Source organism: Misgurnus anguillicaudatus, chromosome 21 (assembly GCF_027580225.2).
Source record: "Misgurnus anguillicaudatus chromosome 21, ASM2758022v2, whole genome shotgun sequence".
Classification (NCBI taxonomy): domain Eukaryota; kingdom Metazoa; phylum Chordata; class Actinopteri; order Cypriniformes; family Cobitidae; genus Misgurnus; species Misgurnus anguillicaudatus.
Window position 1 is genome coordinate 10,101,018 of NC_073357.2, and position 18,919 is coordinate 10,119,936.

An 18,919-nucleotide genomic window follows, 5' to 3' on the forward strand; every position below is an offset into this window, starting at 1 on the left:
GTCAACACAATTGCTATTTTACCCAATTTTGTGCAATCTAAAAGGATCAAGAGCCTGCAGATACAAAGAAATAAAGGCTAAAAAATACATTTTAGAGTTTACAAAACTGCAGGATGGATCTCGCGAGATTTTATTCAGCAATACCCATCCCCCACCCCTCTTTGAATTTCGCAGGTGCCATGATGACACATTGCCATTCCGCTGCAATTTTCCGGAGGAGATTTTCACTGTCAGTGTATTCAAGGTAAGAACCTATTAATTGCATACAATATTAAAAATGAAAATTGTAACAAAAAAACATTGTTTTCAAAGTATAATGCTTGACAAAACATGTGTTCTTATCGAGTTAGAATTTCAGTTATACATCCAGTTCCCTGGATCGCGCCATTTCCTGCCTTATAACGATCTTCTTTTTTTAAAAATAACAGTTAATTGTTAATACACAAACTGTGTCCAACTTGATTGAATTTGAGAATATAGCTATCATATTTGTCAGTTTTACAATATAAATACCACAATTGCAGTAATGTCTTTACTTGTGTTACGTTAGTTGTACACCAGAGGTTACTGTATTTTAATTCATTACGAAATGTGTATTTTATTTTATTTTAAAATTGCCGTCTCGTGTTTCCGGGGAAATCCGCGAATTAATGACTCGTTTGAGTCGATTCCTTATAAAGTATGGCAAATAAATGAGTCTTTTGAATCGATTCATTACTAAGCAAATCGGCCAAACGTTTTGAATTTGTTCGCGAATGAGTTTAAATGAATAGTTCAGATCGCTTTAAAAACTGAATCGTCTGGTGCGGTTTCATCGAGAAACACGCAGAACATACTGTCGGATGACGTGAATACGAATCTACTATATATTTTAACTAAAAGCAAAACTTCACACGTGTAAGTTACCCGCCATTATATATGCGCGACCTGTTTGCCGTCAGACACATTTACGTTACACGTGCACAACCTCCGAAATACTGTATACACGTGACTGTTGCACAGAATGACGAAAATCCATCGATCATTGACGTCTGATTCGCTTTTTACTGTACTGTGTAAGTGCTTTTCACAACACACACGTTAAATGAGATTATAAGAAAACATGAGTTTTGTCTAAAACAAGTTTGTATCACATGTAAGTGTAAACTGTCGATGTCCTCAGATCATCTTCGGAGATTCTCTAAGTTAACTTTAAGATGCCTAACTGAATGCAAAACTCTGTCAGTTTACTTGTCTGATATTTTAGATAAACTGTGTATATTAACACTGAGACTAGACTTAAGTACATAAAAATGCTTGTCTATTCTGTGTTTGTCCAAAGTATTCTTTAATCTGCACTGTTTGTGTGTATGTTGCAGATTCACACTGTGCCCTTCATATTGGAAAATACAGACAAAATGTATCTGTTTGCTATGTAAACCAGAAATTGGAAAGATGAATATCAGTATGTCAGAAGTAAGTTTTTATGGGTGTTCTGCTTTGTTGTCAAAGCATGTATGTGTTGAAACATGACATACTTATATTCATCTTACCAGTTTCAGTCTCTACAGCAAACAGATACATTTTGTCTGTATTGCCCCAATACTTATGGAGGGCACTGTATATACTGTGTTTGTGTGCGTGCGTGTGTGTGTGTGTGTATATATATATATATATATATAAGACACACACACACACACACACAGTTCCTATACAGTTCCTATATAGTTATATATTATATAGTTGCTCTTGTTGCTTTTGTGAAAATACAGAGAAACCATTTCTGCGTGTCTAATATTATATCTGATACTGTTATTGTATTTTCTGAAAAATGGAGATAACTGCTTCTTTCTTGCAAGAGCTCAGATGATATTTAATCTTACTTTAATGCTCTTTATGTATTTTACAGAAAGCTTGAGAAAAAATGCACCAACAAACAAAATAACAAAAGAGAGGCAGAAACGGCTGTGTCAAAGTGGCTAATCGGTACCAGGGACAGGGGAGGAAATCGCACTGCAAGGACATGTGTTGGAGAACAAGATGAGTAAAAGTCTTAAGATTTACATTTTAACTGGAAATACAAATTGTAAAAAGACGAATGATAGTGCATTTCAATGCAATTTCAAAAATGTGTTACCATTTGTGTGCTATTACATACAATGACCGGGAGGGGACATTTTCTGTTAGCTTAGTTTTGTCTTGTAAATTTTAACTTGTGGGAACATGTGATCCTTTTATGATCGTAGCCAAAAGATATTGAATCATGGGTTTTCAAACATGTCCTGGAAACCCACAGAACTGCACACCTACTTCTGTTCCTGCAATTTGCACTAATGAGCTAATCGCTGCCCTAACAGGCACAAACATATCGGGCAGTGTTTACACATAAATGCCGAGTTCATACTGCATGATTTTAGGCCCTACTGTCACTCGCCGACAGGTTTTGCGAAATCGCAAATGACCGAAATCATAGGCAAAATTGGTGCTTGTTTATGCGAGTGATAATCACACTGTGTGAATTATTAAAGATTATCAAGAAAATGGTGCGATATTTGGCATGCTTTATATTTTGACCTGTCTGTGATTTAAAAGCGTTAGTTCACCCAGAAATGAAAATAATGTCATTAATTCACTCACCCTTCACTTCAGTCGTTCTACACCTGTAGGACCTTCATTCGACCTCAGAACAAAAATTAAGATATTTTTTTATTAAATCTGATGGCTCAGTGAGGCTTGCATTGACATTTGACATTTCCTCTCTCAAAATTGATTTATGTACTACAAACATATTTAAATCAGTTCATGTGAGTACAGTGGTTCAATAATAATAATATAAAGCGACGAGAATATTTTTGGTGTGCCCAAAAAACTAAATAATGACTTATAATGGCTGATTTCAAAACAGCATCAGAAAGCATAAGAGCTTTTATGAATCAGTGTGTTGAATCAGTGGTTCGAAGCTCCAAAGTATTAATATGTTAATTTGTGTTCTAAAGATTAAAGGTCTTACTAGTGTGGAACAACATGAGGCGGAGTAATAAATGACATTATTTTCATTTTTGAGTGTAATACTTTAAAATTATGTGTCATGAAGGGTAATTTTTTTTTTTTTTCAAAGGGCCGTTGGAACAGCGACAACAGAGAGAGGAGCTGTACTAATGTTGTTTTGTTTGTGAAAATTTTTTTCAGAAAGATTTTCTGATATGCATATATAAAAACAAGTTTTTCCAAATAAAGTTTTACAGGAGTGTATTAAAGGATTAGTCCACCAAAAAAAAATGAAAAATCTGTGATTAATAACTTTTTCCTCATGTTGTTCCACACCCGCAAGACCTTGGAACAACATGAGGGTAAGTAATTAATGACAGAAATAAAATTTTTGGATGAACCTAACCCTGTAAGTTTAACTTTTTTCTTTCTTTAGTTGTGTTTTATAAAGTTATACATGTACAAGTCCTAATAGTCATGTTCAAATTATTAATAAACTGCTTAATGAAGTAAAGCACTGTTTTCTGTTCATTGACTACCTTTTAACATTTTATTGAAGTTTATTAAATTGAATTTTTGTATTTAGGGTTTACTGTAAAATAACAAAACAAACAAACAAAACAAATATTGTAGCCCATAAATATTCCAGTTGTAACCCATAAGTGCCCTAAATAAGTCCTATCTGGGCCCCATCATTAACCCATATGGGTAGTCTCAATTTTGTATTTACTGGGAAATTCATGGTAGTTTGCCGTAATTACTGTGTTAAAGAGGCTATTGTAACATCATAGATATGACAGAAAACACAGAAAAGCCTAATAGGTCTCCTTTAACAAATAGTATAAATCAAAACGGGTTTCTGGTAGATTCTAACATAAATTAAAAATATGTACTACTTTAATGTAATACAAAATGTAAATTTGGCAATTTAACTAAATTAACAAGCAAATCTATATAAAATTACTGAACAAATATCTTTTACTGTCAATTGTCAGTAATTGCACTTATAGAAATGTTTTTACCGTATCAAATCTTAAATCTTAATTTTATCTTTAAAATAAATGAAATATTTGTGTATATATGACACATTATGATAGTGTCTTTACAAATTTACGTGGAGAAAAAAATATTTGTGTGTAAATAAAGGTATTGTGGCTGTTTTATTAAATGATAAAAACAGTATTTTGGCAGTTTAATAATGCTTAAAGACATTTATGCTTATTAAAAAAGCAATTATTCAAGGTTTTTGTTTTCAAAATGTCCATAATTTTATGAGATATTTGTCAATTTACAAGTATTCTATGTAAAATGACAGAAAAAAATACTTTTTGTTGCTGTTAATTGTTACTAATTGTATCTACTTTTAGTAGTATTTTTACAGTATTAAACATAAATATAACAGTTTTATCTTTTTAAATAATAAAAAAAATCTGTGAAAATACGATACATTTTGAATGTATTTTAAAAGTAATATTATGTGAAAAAACGTACATTTTCTTTAAAATAATGGGAATGCTCTGCTTATTCACAGCTACAGGTTTTTTATGTTATTTTACATGAGACATTTAAATTTACATTTTATTTTTGTAATTTATTGGTGTTTTTATGTATTTTAAAAATACAGAAAAAATCTGTAAAATTAACATGAAAAAGTATATAAAATTACAGTTTTTTTACAGTGTACACCATCTCCTTGGCAAATGAACTGAGGGCAAGGCTTTCAGATAATGTAGAAATATTACGGAACATGTCTTTCTTTAATGTGGGGGAGACACTAAAGCACAGAAAGAGCTCAGCAGACATGACAAAAATTACACATCTCCTTGGATGATGCCCAACCACAATTGACAAAATTAATAATCCGTGGAGGTCCATTCACCTTCAGAAATGGGAGGAAACAACAAACACCATGACATTCTGGGCTGAAGTTAGGAAATACAGGAATTCAGCAGGCATGAACCCATAGGAAGACTTCGCTTCGGCTGCAGTTTTTGTCTTCTCTCTCTCCCACACTCAAATGCTGAGGTAGAGTGGTTGTTCAGTCAAATGGGTATTATTAAAAACAAACTTAGAGCTAAGCGTTTGAAGGGACATGCGGTTTCTATTCTATATATTAGGTGTTGCTTGAAGCTGGCTGGAGATGCATGCTACAAGCACAAACTCCCAGATAATGTGCTGCAGATTTTGGCACTTCAGCTGCCTATTCATTTAGATCAGGTCGTGGAGAAGGTTCTAGCTCTGCATCCAATATCATCTCACAGGAAGAAAGTACTGAGGGTCTGTATGCTGTTGATGATGAATTCAATCTTAGCATCCTCATGGATTGATCTATGCAATTTTAACTTTTCTGTTATGTGAACATACAATAATACAGCTGAGTATAGTTGACATTTTTTGAGCATTTTGTGACTAATTAAATTTGTTAGTGTGCACATGCTGCTGTTCTTTTGTAAATGTGCAGGGCTTCTGTAAATATTTACATATTTACAGATAGCCTAAGCATATAGTTTAAAATAACTATGAACAGTCGTATTTGTAAATATGAATATAGATAATCTGTAAATAGGCACATAGTTTAAAATAACTATACAGTTCATGTGTAAATAGTTTATCTGTAAATATGAGCATAGTTCATCTGTGGTCCGTGTACATTTTATTTATTTGATATCCTATCTAAAATGAAATAACAAGAAATAGAAAGATGACTCGTTTTTCGTTGTTTCGTTTAGTTCACTAAACGGAAAATGGGATTTCGGCTCGATTTTTCATTTTTCGTTTACCTTTCAGAAATCGGTTTTATGCTTCAATATTGCATTCGCACATGTGGGCGGCGCTAAAACACCCCTTTCATCTGATTGGGGGAAATCGATCTTCTCTGCAGCCTTAATTCTGCCAGGCAGAATAAGAGTCACTGCCAAGTCTGTCTTTGATAAGCTATTTTTGCAACCTTAAGCGCCGCTTACAGTTAACAGTTATGATATTTGATTATGTTGCTGGGACCAAATTATTACTTATTATTACAGTTTGTCCCTTACAACAATTTATCATGTTTCTCGCTGATAATTACTAAAACTAAAGATGTGTTTAATGTGATAAACGAATTGTTACACGTGCTGACAAGTGCTTGAATTTAATTAAAATATTTGCTGTAACAACCACTCACTGTTAACGACGCACAGTATTTGAAGCTGCAAAAGGTTCTCATTTTAAATACTTATTTTAAAGAATGTCAGCCACGATAGCTTACATTAAAGGTGTCGCTTACAAAGTCACATGCAGCATTAATTATAAGTATTTTTTTTAAGGTTAAAGTGTAGTAATCATGTTTTTTGCACATTGACCATCTGCAGGTTGATACAGTAACCATGGTTTATCCATTGTAGCAAAACCATGTTTATTTTGTGGAAATCATAGCTTAAAATGTTCGATATTTTGTTTGTTGTAAAACCTTAAAAAACTTTTGTAAGGAGAATATTTTGTATTTTATATATTGTGCAATTGTTGCATGTATTATTGATAAATACTGTGAGTAGTTCCATCTCTTCGGAATTAAAGTGTAAAAAAACCAATAGGCTACACATTATCATAATAATATGTCCTTGTCACTCTTTTATTTCGATTTAAAGATACTAAGTAGGTGGATATAACACGTAAATAATTTTGAAAATTCGTTTACATATACAACCCCAACTCAGAAAAAGTTGGGACACTGTAGAAATTGTGAGTAAAAAGTAATGGAATACTTTACAAATCTCATAAACTTATATTTTATTCACAATAGAATATAGATAACATATCAAATGTTGAAAGTGAGATATTTTGAAATGTCATGCCAAATATTGGCTCATTTTGGATTTCATGAGAGCTACACATTCCAAAAAAAGTTGGGACAGGTAGCAATAAGAGGCCAGAAAATGTAAATATACATATAAGGAACAGTTGAAGGACCAATTTGCAACTTATTAGGTCAATTGGCAACATGATTGGATATAAAAAGAGCCTCTCAGAGTGGGTGTCTCTCAGAGGTCAAGATGGGCAGAGAATCACCAATTCCCCCAATGCAGCGGCGAAAAATAGTTTTCTGAGTTTCTCAGAGAAAAATTGCAAAGAGATTGAAGTTATCATCATCTACAGTGCATAATATCATTCAAAGGTTTAGAGAAACCATACTGGATGCCCGTGATCTTCGGGCTCTTAGACGGCACTGCATCACATACAGGAATGCTACTGTAATGGAAATCACAACATGGGCTCAGGAATACTTCCAGAAAACATTGTCAGTGAACACAATCCACCGTGCCATTCGCCATTGCCAGCTAAAACTCTATAGGTCAAAAAAGAAGTCATATCTAAACATGATCCAGAAGCGCAGGCGTTTTCCCTGGGCCAAGGCTCATTTAAAATGGACTGTGGCAAAGTGGAAAACTTTTCTGTGGTCCAACGAATCAAAATTTGAAGTTCTTTTTGGAAAACTGGGACGCCATTTCATCCGGACTAAAGAGGACAATGACAACCCAAGTTGTTATTAGCACTCAGTTCAGAAGCCTGCATCTCTGATGGTTTGGGGTTGCATGAGTGCGTGTGGCATGGGCAGCTTACAAATCTGGAAAGGCACCACCAATGCTGAAAGGTTTACCAAAGTTCTAGATACATATGATCCCATTCAGACGTCGTCTTTTTCAGGTAAGACCTTGAATTTTCTAACATGACAATGCCAGACCACATACTGCATCAATTACATCATCAAGACTGCGTAGAAGAAGGATCCGGGTACTGAAATGGCCAGCATGTAGTCCAGATCTTTCACCCATAGAAAACATTCAGCGCATCATAAGGAAGATGCGACAAAGAAGACCTAAGACAGTTGAGCAACTAGAAGTCTGTTTTAGGCAATAATGGGACAACATTCCTATTCCTAAGCATTGGTCCTCCTCCAGCTGTTCCTTATATGTACATTTAACTTTTCTGGCCTCTTATTGCTACCTGTCCCAACTTTTTTTGGAATGTGTAGCTCTCATGAAATCCAAAAAAGACAATATTTGGCATGACATTTCAAAATGACATTTCTTTTTACGTTTGATATGTTATCTATATTCTATTGTGAATAAAATATAAGTTTATGAGATTTGTAAATTATTCCATTACTTTTTTACTCACAATTTCTACAGTGTCCCAACTTTTTCTGATTTGGGGTTGTACTAGGCTTGCCGCGATAGTCGGTGAAACGGTGATTACCAGTGCTTCAGCTTCTCACCGGTTAGATCACTTGCCCACCGCGACACCGTCTTTCACAGTCGTTTTGATATTTTCGTGTAATTAAATCATTTACTTTTGTTAGAGAGAGCAAACACACTAACAACTGAATGTGTCTGCTGCCTCAATTCTGCGGAGCTGAACGCGCATCACATCACAGAGCAGCAGGTGTCAGATTTCATTTATTTCTGTCAGAGTGTTCGAGGCAAGCTGACTGACCAGACGATGGCAGAAGCCGCGTGCTTACTCGTTTTTGTTATACATATATGATGTTTAATATAAGCGAGATCGTTTTGTTGTTGTGTTTTCATCAAGAAAAATAATTAACCCATCATTCAAGCAGCGCGTTATGGAGAAGTAGCCGGTTGCTCTGCTTGGGACTGGCGGGTTCTGTGAGAATTACCTGCGCACATTGACTCAAGCACTTAATTACCAGCTGTTACACTCGCATTGCACACAAATTTATACGCGATTTAACGCAGCGTACGCAAGCACTGCATTTAAACACTTGCGTATTTCAAAAGTGAAAGTAAAATGTGCACGTCTGCATGCGCATTTATAAGCCCCTCCCATCCGGTGATACCGGGATCAACGGGTTTGTGACGCGCTGATTAACCGGTGGGAAAATTCTGTCACTGTGGCAACCCTAACATGTACGACCTTAAGATTATTGGACTTGCTCCTCCTGGAGCTGTAATGTTTTACCAAATTGGCCTGGGAGCTTCAGAATGGTCTGATATGAGTTGGTGTGTCTTATCTATCTGGTCGGAGTTGGATGAAGATCAATCCCTAAAATAAATCCCTTTGACTTACCACCTTATCAGAGCAATGAAGACCGTAATACCGAATGTTGTCCACCAGAGGGGGTAAGATATTTTGATTGACTTAAACCCTCTCTCCATTTGCGATACAACTTATGTATACAGTATACACTTAATTTGTACTTCTATGAATAGGCTGATAACAAGTATAAGAACAAATTTCACACAACCCAGCTTTGTTCCTTCACAAAAAAATGAAAACGTTCCATTTGCACTTTATCAAGTCTACTTCAAAAATTCACAAATTTCACTCTAGTTTCCATCAAGGCATTGTTAATTCCTACTGGTTTATACATTAAATGTTTGTCATGAGCTGTTTCTTAAAATATACTACACACTGATAAATTACATTAGAATAATGTAAAGCGTTATCGTCAGGGACACGGTCCTGCAAAGCTTAGCTTCAACTCAAATTAAAAGTGCATTGGAACCTGGGATTGGGTGTTAAAGGTACAGCGGAAGATTTTCCCGAATTATTTAAAAGAACCGCCCCATCACATTTGTTAAAAAATGCACACGCAACACTCTCCCTCCTCCCGAGAGGGAACGCCTGTTAAACGCATGCACGAGACAGAGAGGGAGCATGCAGGAGCTCAGTTCTTCTCTTCGCTCTGTTTACAAGTTGCTGTCGGCATGTTTACCGTGTCTGTGCGGTTTGTGACTCGTGCCAGGGCTAGCATCGCTAATCATAGCTTACATCAACTTTTACTATCAGTGATTTTAAATGGATTTCTTCAAATAGCATGACAAAATGTACCTTTTCAGTAGAAACTTCGCGTGGGAAGCCCAACCTGTCCTTTTAGCTCACGCCAGTGTGTGAAATAGTCTCCCATAAACACTCTGGTCTTGTTTCTTTCTTTCTTTATAGTCCTTTCTCTTCTTGTCATACAATTCATAGACACTTTTTCTCTTGCGACCCTCAGACATTTTGAAAAAAAAACACAGTGAGAACGTGACCTTCAATGAATGGTTGAAACCGTAGCACAACACACATACACGTGAAAGTGTGCATGTGCAGAAAGCGAACCTAGAGGCGAGCACGTACGACGGTTATACGTCAACATATAATCAGAATGATTGACATCTGGGATGACCAATAATAGAGGTGAACCACCCTGAAAACGAAAATCTTCCGCTATACCTTTAAATATCAACAAATCTGCACAGTTAAGTACCTGCATGCAGATGTACATGCCAGTTAGTACAATGCAAAATGTAATCTGCAAAAACCTTATTTACTGTATCTGCACAACAACACATGCAGCCAAAACTGAATGTTTTCAGAAAAATTCTTAACATGTCTTACTGGTATTCACTGAAAGGGTTGAGAAAATTTGTTAACAAGTCTTCAATGATATTCACTGAACGGTTTTAGAAAATTTTACATTTGCATATATCCTGCTTGAACCTTACTACTTAAACAAAAGCAGCAAGTGAAAAAATGCATAATCTTTACACAGAACTATATTAAACTCTTAGTGACTTCAAGAACATTTGATAGGCCTGCAACTTCTGTAAGGACAAAATTTTCAGATCTAAATTTAGGACACTGCCTTGAGTTCTCCATCCATTGCTGAATGCAGGCTTTGCATCCAACCACACTCCTACAGCATGATGTGAGAACTGGTTCTTCAGTGATAGCTGAAAGAAAAGTCAATTGGAGAGAATATGACTAAAATAAGCGGTTATTAAGATTCCTACTTGCAAATAATTTCAGTATCAGTAAATAGCAAACATAATTTTAGTGATATCCATACAAACTTTTTTAGCATCATATTTGTTTCTTCTGGTTTAGAAATTTGGTTAGTGCATTGAGATGCATTTTGTTTTGTATACCTCTGCAAATTAGACACATGAAAGTTTCCTTTAAAGCAACATTATGTAGTTTTTTACCTTTAAATAATGTCTCTAAAATTATTTCAGTGATAGAACAACTTTTAACTGGACAAATTTTACTGTTACTGCAACCTGAGCAGCCTCCTAGGGGCTGTTTACACTTGGTATTAAGATGTGTTTTCATCGATCGGATCACAAGGGGACGAGAGAGACACATTACGTTTACACCTGGTATTTAAATCTGTCTCTTTTGTCCACTTTCGACCGCTTCTGTGCTGAATACTGTGAGACGGTGGGCGAGTCTCTCTGCTGTCATTCAAACCTGAGCGGGAGTAATAATGAGTTTATATGGACGCAAACTAATATTATGTCGGAGTGCACTGCTTGTTTAGCAAGTAAACATGCTGCAACTTGTGTTTTGTACATGAGCATGTAAGAGCTTTCTTTGAATTTTCAGCGGAATTGATGAAATAGGATCGCCAACTGTCACAAGCTTTCAAAACGAAACTAGGGAGATCAGCCGCTTAGTTTTATCAATGAAAGGCTAAAAATAGCGCTGTTCACCGAATGTTCACGCCAGAAGTCAAAAAAGACGTAAAACTTGTGTTTAATACCTCATATTACATAAATGGGCGGAGAGAAGGCGGTCGCGTGTGGCTGTTCGAACGCATTTAACCACATGTGCGATCCGCAACTCCAAAGCGATCCGATCGAAAGTGGTTTCGACCACCTCTGGATGTGGTTGAAAGTGGTCGAAAGTGGACGAGCTCAAAACGTTTTGAACACCGCTTACACCTGGCATTAACGTCGTCCACTTGTGATCCGATTGACGAAAACACATGTTAATGCCAAGTGTAAACAGCCTCCTAGCTGCTACAAGCACACTCTGAAAGTGGGGGTGGGGGGTAGGAAACACAGCCCCGCCCCTTCCCCTGCCTGCAGAAGAGTGGCTGAATCCGAAACCGCATACTGCCATACTATATAGTAGGCAAAAAGCAGTAGGCAAACGAATAGTATGTCCGAAACCTCAGTATACGTAAAAGGGTAGGCAAGAATTAGCGGGATTTTGGACAATTTCTCGCGAGATTTAGAGGCACGTGTACTTAAGTATCGTCCGAAACCGCCTAGCAGAGGTGGAAAAAGTTCTAAAATATTGTACTCAAGTAAAAGTAAAGTTACTGGTCTAAAAATCTACTCAAGTAAAAGTTAAAAGTAAATCATTTTAACTTTACTCAGAGTAAAAGTTACTTTTTTTACAGCGGGGAGAGGTGGAGGATTTTAGTATAGTTCAAAAACGACAAGGGAATATAAATTTCAAACTAGTTGTTTTTAATTGTAGAAACATCTTTACAATTAAAGTGCAATAACAAAAAAGTTAATAAAATAAAAAGCTTTTTTAAACTAAGAAACATTTATGGAAATATTTAATGATTTTACATGTGAGTTATGCACTTTTGAAGGTGGTCAGCAGCTTGTAAATACAATCACTATAGTAAGGTTGTAATTGATGTATTGCTGGTAACATACATTATTTTATTAAACTATATATCTAGTTTAAATGAGCATATAATGAGATGAGTGCCATGTCATTCTTTTGACACGTTTCTTGTCGTCTAACTTCCCTGACCTGCTGTCAGACCGTTATTCTCTCTCTCTCTCTCTGGAATGTCTAATGACCTGCGCATTCTTGTGGACATTCTGAAGTTGTGTTTGACTTGACGCGAAGCTGTAAGACTGCGGAGGATAATGGGCATTGTATTAGAAACGCGTCGTGAAAATTAGCGATAAAACCCGGTCTGCAATTTCATACTCGAGAGCATGAATCCTACCTTTCATAGGAATGAAACACTCGCTTAGCGTCAGTGGAAAGTGTTCGCTTAAATATGACCAGGGGTTTCTTTCATAAGATTTGAACTGAGGCGGGTCTGCATTAGCGCGCACCTGTCTCGTCCGTCTCCATGGTTCTTTTTGCGCGTTCCCCCGCCCATCAATCATCCGTTGCATGTCTTTATCACCTTGCTTTTTTAAAATATTTTTTTACTCAGTAACGGATATAATTTAAAATGTAGCGAAGTACAATACTTTAAACAAAACATACTTAAGTAAAAGTAAAAGTACAGATTTTAAAAACTACTCAAAAAAAAAAACTACTCAATTACAGTAACGTGAGTAAATGTAATTCGTTACTTTCCACCTCTGCCGCCTACTTACTGAAAATGTAGTAGGGGAAACAGCACGTGAACAGAGTAGCACGTCCGAATCCTCAGTATCCATAAAGTCAGTAGGCGAGAAATCCCCGGATGCCCTACTGAGTACGCCCAGATTCTGAAGCCTGCATCGGATGGACACTTCTATCCCAGCTTTCTCATGATGCCAAAGCAGCAGTTCTCATTTTAACCATGGCCGAGAACAGCGACGCGGGTGTTTTCAAATGTGAGTATTACAAACGAATGCACGGTCACGTTTTTAAACTGACAACTGTCCAGTCAACTGTAAATGTAATGTAAAACGTTGTTAAATGTGTATAGACGGTAACGTAAATGGTACAGTTGTGTATTTGTGATTTTGCTGGGAAACACTTTTTACTACGTAAGTTGTCCTTATAAGTTAGGGACGCTCTGATCAGCTTATCTGCTGTTCTATCTCGAAAGTGAATTTACAGACGCACTACATATTAAACACACGTAAATGGCTGTTTCACGTCTGGCAGGAAAACCTTTGCCCTTTGCGAACTTAATGCTGCAGAGCATATAATGTGAATTAACCAATTCAGTGAATGTGTGCTATTACGTTAAATTATCTGTTGTCCACACTGATTACATGAAGTAAAAGTAAGTAATGTAAACAAGTGTGAACAAGTGTACATGACGCATAAGCATAACTTATGTATTTGTTCATTCCTACTGCTGATGATTTCAGGATGTGTGATGGATAAAAAGCGAGTTAACACTTTAACTGTAGTACTTAGCTCATATGTCATAGAACTAACTGCACTGTTGTTTTAATTTCATAGGGACTAATGAGCGTGTGCTCATGAAATGAGCGTGTGCCCTCTTCACTGGAAAGCGCAATGCTGCTATTAAAGGCTTTGAGTGAGTACACTATACTACCTACCTTACTTTAAGTTGTGTTTTATTTTAATAGTTTAAAAATGAGTTATTACGGCAGTTGTGTGATTCTTCATGTTTTTGTGTGGGTGCAGAGCTTTTGTGTTGGAGCAGGGCCTTCAGGGGAAGGTCAGTGCTTTATTTGTGAAAAGAAAATTGGAAAACCTCAAACAGAACTACAAAGTAAGATATTTGAAAAGGATAATATAAAACTTTACATGGACAAATCATAACACATTGTGCTGTTACATTCCTTAGCTTTTGTTTTTGCATTTTTATAGGATCTAAAATGTCCACAAACAGGGGTGAGCACTGAGGATGGGGAGCCCACAGCAGCATCCTGGAAGTGGTACACTGCCATGGATAAGGCAATTGGGGCCAGACCATCCATTACTCCACCTGGCCTTATTGCCTCATCTGGTCCGGATGTTGCGGTGGCCTCCTCATCCTCAGTGTTCCAGCAGACACGACCCAAGAAGAGGAAGGAAATGGCGGAGATAATCCGAGAGATGGAGGAGAGTGAAGCGGAGAGAGAGCGGGAAGCAACTGAGAGGGAGGAGAGAAGATGGAGAGAGATGTAAGACAGGGAGGACCAAAGAGAACGAGAGAGACAAGAGAGAGAGGAGAGAAGAGAACGTGAAGCCAGAGAAAGAGAGCACAGATGGCAACTGGAAGCAAGTCAGAGAGAGGAAAGAAGAGAGAGGGAGGCAAAGGAAAGGGAGGAAAGATTTCTTCGCGTCATGGAACTGTTGGCCAAGAAATAATTAAATATTTTTTTCCCTTTCTATGCTTTGGAAATTGTTTGAATAGCAAACATTAAATTCTAAAATACAAATTACAACTTGTTATATATATATATATATATATATATATATATATATATATATATATATACATACAGTGTTGTGTGTAACACAACACTGTTGTTACAGTAACGTACCTACTTTTTCAGGTAAAAAGTAGTGTAACCCGCTACTACTGAAAATTTGGTAACGAAACGTAGTTAATTTATCAATTCGGCGCAACGTTACTTTTCCAGTGGTTAGATTTGACAGCAGTGCGGCATCTGCGCGCTTGCGCATGCGCGATAGTCACACAAGCTCCACACTGTACGTGACAGAGGCTGGTGGCAGTCTGCAAAACAATCATGGCAAGCGAGAAGCAGCCGACGCTAACTTTTGAAGGATGGAGGTATTCTCACTACTTTAAACTCGTTGAAACTAAGGGGAGAAATGTTAGTGTAAGGTGTACCTTGTGTCCTGGTGAGAAACTTTTGTCCACTGCCGTTAACTCAACTGCTAACCTCATCAAGCATTTGAAAGGAAAACATGCTAACGTGAAGCTTGTCGCTCAAGATCCCCGGCGGGGAAATGAGGATATGTCGAGTCCAACCCCAAATAAGCAGCTAAAACTTAATTTTCACCACCAGGAGATTACTAAACAAGAGTTGGACAAACTTGTCGCTTCATTCATCGTCGATGAAATGTTGCCCATCAATACTGTCGAATCTCCCACTTTCAGAAAGATACTTAGCAAAATACCTATAACCGGAGACAGGCGCCCATGGTCAGATCGTAGAACTTTCACGGGCTATCTGGACGAATGTTATCTAAAAATGGAGATTGAATTAAAGAAAACGTTTGAGAGTTTGCAGTATGTTTCCACCACTGCGGATATATGGAGTAGCCATAACCGAAGCTTTCTGGGAATCACTGTGCACTGGATTAACCCTCGCAACCTTAACTGTGAGAAAGCTGCCATCGCATGCAAAAGAATAAAAGGCAGGCATACATATGATGTCATAGGCTCCGAAATGGAACAGATTCACTCAGCGTTTGGCCTTTCACATAGGATCACCGCCACCGTTACAGACAACGGGTCAAATTTTGTTAAAGCTTTTAAAATGTATGCACCCACTGAGCCTGACGATGAGGAGGATGAAGAGCAAGTCGAGCAAGGTGTAGTTTTCACAGATGTGGAAGAGTTGCTTGGGACTACAGAAGGACAGTTTTCTCTTCCTCCTCATTTTAGATGTGCTTCGCATACGCTCAATTTGATCTCGTGCAATGACATCGACAAATGGCTGTCATCAAACACCGACTCAAAATCTGTGTACAGGAGTGCAACGGCGAAGTGTGCTGCTCTTTGGACAAAGGCAAGCCGTTCTACCGTAGCCTCTGAGATTGTCGATGAAATATGTGGGGAAAAAATGATCGTGCCTACATCCACAAGGTGGAATTCCTTCCACGATGCCTTGTCCCTTATCAGTGACATCCCGGCCCAAGATTTGAATACGCTTTGTACTAGACTGGACATCAGAGGCCCGACAGAGCGCGAACATCTATTCCTAAAGGAATACTGCAATACTGTTTTGAAACCGATGACAGTAGCACTGGATATCTTGCAGGGCGAAGATAACTGCTACTATGGTAGTCTTCTACCAACCCTGGAGACCCTGATGTCAAGGACGCTCGCACTCCAAAATGGACTGTCAAAGATGACAGCAGACCTACCGGGTGTAATTGTACAGGTAAGCCAATTCTTAATAGCCTATTTGAAAATTAGCTATGGGCCTACGTGTTGTATCCTCATAGTCATAAAAAACGATTTAGTTTCATATATATGTTTAAATAGATGAAATATATATAGGCTATTTTATTTGAATAAAGTGTAAAGCATATAGGCTAAGATCATAAATTTGCGCAATGTATTGGGAGACAAATGGAGTGGGCAGACATGATTTTGACCACTTTATTGAGTTGGTTTTTGTATAAAGCCTTTCTTTAAAGTGAATTTCGTTTTGTATTAATTTTATCTTAATTTTAATCAATGTTTTATCAACCAAATGCCTGAATTTAATAAATAAGAAAAAAATAAAAGAAAACGAGTTAGTTTCATATTTATGTTTAAATAAAATAAATAAAAAATATCATCTATGTTAATTATATGAAAAGTGTAAAGCATGAGTAAGATCATTTTGCGCACTATATCGGGAGACAAATGGAGTGGGTAGACATGATTTTGACCACCGCGCTGCTCATCGCGGAGTGTCGCACTCTACCCCATAATACAGAGCCGGCTGCGAATAAAAACAGAGAAGTTGCCGCACACAGCAGCGCCAATGAAAAGGACTTTTTCTCTTTTAATGAGGAGGAGGAGGAAGACGCAATGGCCTTTAATGCAGACTCAGAGGTACTTGAGTACATGAGATCAGGCTCTGAGTTAGAAGTTCTCAACCGTTTCCCCCGATTAAAAGCTGTGTTCATGAAATACAACACTGCCACACCATCCAGTGCACCGGTGGAAAGGCCGTTTTGAGGTTATCATGTTGTTCCTAAGGAGCTTATTGATACTGCTTTTTTTATATAATAAAGAGCACAAAAGAAATACCTGTTATGTCCTCCTTGGTATAATTTTATGTAGGCATACACATTTAGGAACAGATATTTGGTTCTGCCCAAAATCATGCAACATAAAAGTAACGTAAAAGTAACCAGTAACATAAAAAGTTACTTTTCAAAGGGGGCAACTAAGTAAAGTAACGGATTACTTAAAAAAAAGTAACGAGTAAACTCTACTTTTTAAAAGTAACTTCCCCAACACTGTATATATATATATATATATATATGTGTGTGTGTGTGTGTGTGTGTGTGTGTGTGTGTACACACATACGTATACAGCAACACGCACATCAGTGTGAAATATTTATGTACGTATGTATATATGTGTATCTATGTACATTGCACCATACATGCATGCATATACACACTGACTGTTTTGGACTTACAGTCATCTTACATAATGTAAGGAACATTGTGGGAGAACATAACCATAATGTTTTAGATGCACTGAGTATAGTCATTTGAAATCAAGCTGCAGTGCTCCTTAAATCATAATTATAATCTGGAAAATTTACATTACGAAGCCTGAATGCTACGTGTACACTCATGTGGATAACACATTCCACAAACACACACTTTATTACATGGTTTTATCATTGACTATTAGCTACCTTCAAATCTAACAACATGGATGTTAAAGGCAGGGCATGGTGGGCCTTGCTCTGCAGGTTTCGGTTACAATGCACCTGTCTAAAATCAATTGATTAGTACTTATTTCAATTAGTAACTAGGGACAGGTGATGTTAATTAGAACCAATCATGAACGCTGCAGATCGAAGGCCCTCCATGAGCTCTGTCCAGAAGTACCTTTCCATTACCTTACACATGAAAACATTGATCTTAGGCGTGTTTCAGTGAAATCTATAAATGCTGTCGTTGTTTAGGAACCTTTTTAGGATTCTGTCCCTTGTCTATCTTTACAGGAACAGAAAATTAATTTTGGTTAAGTGTTTTATGCCTTGTCCTGTACCTAAGCTGCAATTGTTACTCAGTGAAGCGTGATTTAAAAAAATTTGGGTAAAGCTTCTGCAGATCAGACTCCATGCACAGAACCCCTTAGCACTACATTTAGCAAAATTACCTTTTCTGTTCAAAGACAGGGATATAACATCATGGATGTCACTAAGTAATGACTACATTTATTTGTTTGTGTGAACCAACCCTTCATTCTCCTTTGTATGCATGCATTTACAATGTAGTACAGCCTCTAAGACAGGGGTCGGCAATTTCCGTCCTGGAGGCCCACAGTCTACAGTTTAGCTCCAACCCAAATCAAGCACCCGTGAACTTAATGTGCAAGTTGGACCAAAAACTTAAATTAGATTTTTCAGATGTGCTTGATTAGGGTTGGAGCTAAACTCTGCAGGACTGTGGCCCTCCAGGACCAGAATTGCTCACCTGCTCTAAGAGAAGCAGCTTTATTCAGTGTTTCTCAGGAACTACAGTAGAATCCCCATGTCGCTGTACAAAAAAGAAACATACAGAAAACATGAACTGTAAACACTTTTACATTTATTTATAGGTAGTCGTGCTC